Source organism: Carex rostrata, chromosome 9 (assembly GCF_964058835.1).
Source record: "Carex rostrata chromosome 9, lpCarRost1.2, whole genome shotgun sequence".
NCBI classification, from domain to species: domain Eukaryota; kingdom Viridiplantae; phylum Streptophyta; class Magnoliopsida; order Poales; family Cyperaceae; genus Carex; species Carex rostrata.
The window spans coordinates 7287177-7290890 of NC_135926.1; the positions used below are offsets into that span (position 1 = coordinate 7287177).

The 3714-nt window shown below is 35.2% G+C and overlaps 1 long non-coding RNA gene across 1 annotated transcript; it reads left to right on the forward strand.

Annotated features, from left to right (window-relative positions):
- The first annotated feature begins 435 nt into the window (after window positions 1-435).
- On the forward strand, window positions 436-1469 carry LOC144559461 (uncharacterized). The gene is made up of 2 exons (XR_013513143.1): window positions 436-935; window positions 1073-1469. It is a non-coding gene; the product is annotated as an uncharacterized LOC144559461 (long non-coding RNA).
- Window positions 1470-3714: the final 2245 nt, after the last annotated feature.

Below are 3714 nucleotides of genomic sequence, written 5' to 3' on the forward strand. Positions count from 1 at the left end.
ACAGTGATTGCCTTTGAGCTGAGGATAGGGCTGAGGTGAGAAGAGAACTAGCAACTTATCAGATGTTGTTGAACCAATTATTCTCGATGGTCGGGCCACAAGGGCTCAATCCACAGGTAAATTAGACCAATTTGATACCAAATTTACATTTTAAAATTTGTTTGATGTGATGACAGATTTTAATAGTTGAGAGCAGCTCTGTTGCTACTATAGTTAAGGCCAATTTGATTTTAATTTGTTTGATGTAATTAAGACCATCCAAGGGCAACTCTCGATGGTTGAGAGCAGCTCTGTTGCTACTGTAGCTGTTGTCTTTATTATTAAGACGGTTTCGATGGTATTGTTAACTTAAGAAAATCAATTAATTGTTACAAATTATATCTGATTTTGTCATCTCCAAAATATAACACTTGTGCTTGCAAATTCAATGCTTAGGGTCAAGCTCATTTTCCTCAACCAACTCAGGCAATAGCTTCACAGATGCAGAATGCCAACTCCAGGTAAGGAGTTCAACATAAATTATACATAAATCCCTTTACTTAGAGTGATTAGAGTGATTCCAATGCTCATAGTGCAAAATTCTCAATTTTGAGGGGGGTATGTAAAATAATTTATTCATAGCAAAGCTGTTGTCTTAATTATTAAGACGGTTACGATAGAATTGTTAATGTATTACCTAAAATTAGATCTTTGACATTGTTCAACTTAGGGTTAAGGAAACAGTTCGAGAACTCAGCAGGTTTTTTTTGGGAATTTACCTAATTTCCAGGTGCCATTTTAACTTAAGAAAATCAATTAATTGTTACAAATTATATATGATTTTGTCATCTCCAAAATATAACACTTGTGCTTGCAAATTCAATGCTTAGGGTCAAGCTCCTTTTCCTCAACCAACTTAGGCAGTAGCTTCACAGATACAAAATGCCAACTCCCAAGTAAAGAGTTCAACATAAATTCTACATAATTCTGAATGCTCATAGTGCAAAATTCTGAATTTTGAGGGGGGGGGGGTATGTAAAATAATTTATTCATAGCAATAACATGTTGTTTCTTTTCCATGTGATATAAATAGGGTAATGATTCTCCTATACAGCAAAATCTTGGATTCCAAGCACTCTTAAGTCAAGCTAGTGCGGGATTAGATGACATACCCACAAATGAAGCTGCAATGGGCCAATGGCGTGTGCATTCTGCCTACAATGGGAACCATCCCTAGTAGTGCATAAAGAGTGCACCTTTTAGGGCTTATTATTAGAATAGAAGTTCTAACAAATGAACGAACTTGGAATAAGTTATCTTGTGAATTTTGGGTAATTAGGGGTGTGCATATTTTGGTATATGGTTACAACTGCAATATGGTATATTTTGGTTAGCTGGTGTGCATATTTTGGTATAGTTAAAAATGCAAGTGCATTCCTTTCGATGTATGAACACTATATATGTTATGTTAATGCTTATTAAATGTTAAATGCTTTCCTTAGATCTCATTTTAAATGTGTTTCTGTTTATATGTTTCAATGAGTATTAGTACCTGGTTGGTACAGGGAGGATTGTAGATGAGAGCTTACATGTACAATGTCATTCAAGTTATTTCCATGGGTATATCCACGGAAAAACAAAAATAATTTGCTCTTGGAAATGCTACACACCCTGCCCTTGGAAATGCTACGGTGGGTCCCACACACACTGCCATTGGAAATACTACGGTGGGACCCACAGACGCTGCCCTTGGAAATACTATTGTGGGTCCCACCCACGCTGCCCTTGGAAATAATACAGTGGGTCTCACATATGCTACACTTGGAAATAACCTATTGGGACCCACACACTTTGCCCTTGAAAATACCACGCTGGGTCCTACATGCGCTGCCCTTGGAAATAACCTGTTGGGACCCACACGTGTTGCCCTAAGAAATAATACAGTGGGACCCACAGACTTTGCCCTTGGAAATAATAAACTCATGGCCGGATGGCAAAGTATTTCTGACAGTAGTATTTCCAAGGGCAAGCTCACGGAAAAAGTCAGAAAATAGTATTTCCAAAGGTAAGCCGACGAAAAAAGCCAGGAAAATGGTATTTCCCTCAAGGCTATTTTTGACGGTAGTATTTCTGAGGGTAGCGCACGAAAATGACAATTTTGGGGCTTTTTCTAAGGGTAAGCCGTCAGAACAAGCCATATTTTAACCCATGTAAAAAATGAGATTCTAGTAGTGGTTATCACGCCTTTCTGGTGAATAGTGTTTTTGTAGAATTCCACAATTTACGATATTTCTGGCAAAAGAAATAAACCGCTCTTTAGCTAGTCCTGGTGGATAACCGATAGAGGTATCAGAGATGAGTCGGTCTTCATTCCAATTGTAATTTGGAAGCAAGGTATAAATGTTTTATTAATCTATTTAATTGGTAAGTAGATTACAGTTTTAAAAATCAATGGAGGAGATCTTAAAAGATTAAAAGGGTCCTTGCAATGAAAGGCTGGAAAATGAACTTTCGATGGTCTTTCCGGCATACCTCTTTTAATCCTCGGTTTGAGTTATTAGTAAAATTTTTTGTTTTACGGTCTTCTTGCAGCTTAAGCCTAATGGCATTGGGTAACACCAAAACCCAACAATATAATCCATAAGCAGCAATATTTGGAGTCTAAAAGCGCCCCAGCGAGTTATGATCTTTTGCTGGTTGATGCTATAGAATAAAATTTTAACGGTTGATAATCTTATCAGAAAAGGTTTGCAGATGCCAAATATGTGTTACCTGTGCAGAAGACAGGAGAAAACAGTGATGCATTTGATTCATGAGTGCTCCTTCACTCGGCAAGTGATAATTCAAGTAAAAAAATAAGTACATTCTATTTAATACAGTGGTGGGAAGGCACAACAACAAGTATGATGACATATTTCTACAACCCAAAAGCATCAAGCAAATACAGGTGCAACATGACTGTATGTTTTGTGTTGTGGAAAGAGAGATGTCATATAATTTTCCAAGATACTCAAAAGCATGTTCATATTTTACTGATATAAATTGTGAATGAGCTCAGAAGCTGGTATCCAAGCCAGAACGTGACGGATTAGAAGCAGAATTTCATAATCCTAAATGTAATTATGAAGCACCAAGATAGTTGTTTAGCATTTATATTTTTTCTATTTTCTTTTCTGTTCCTTTGTCGTTTTTTTCCTCTTCTCTGTTCTTTCTTTCTTTACTGCTTTCATTTTCCTTCTTCTCAATCGAGTTAAACTTTTGTAAACTTTTGACACATCTTGTGCTGTTTAATGGAATCTGGAAATTTGAACTCCACATTTCTACTTTAAAAAAAAGTGTGATATATATTTATTTTAAGAAAATTTGTAAGTCTGATATTATAGTTGTTGAACTTTTCTAGTTTTATTTACTTGATTGTCGAACTAATTTATATATTGTCATAATAGTCCATTCTTTCTAACTTTTAATATATTGTTTAAAAAAAGTCATTTTTCAAACAACGGCCTTTTTTTTTTTGAGAAAAAGACAGAAGTCAGTTGTCTCTATTTTTTTTATATCAAAGGCCACTTTACAAATTACTGAAGTTAGTAAAAAAATAAGAGAAAAAATAGTATTAAAATTAAAATTTAAGAGCTGAAATCAACACGACGTGCAACTGGGATCCACTGATTTGGATTGTTGTCTAAATAATCGCTCTTAATTTTTACATTAATTAATTTTATTTTAAAATATTTG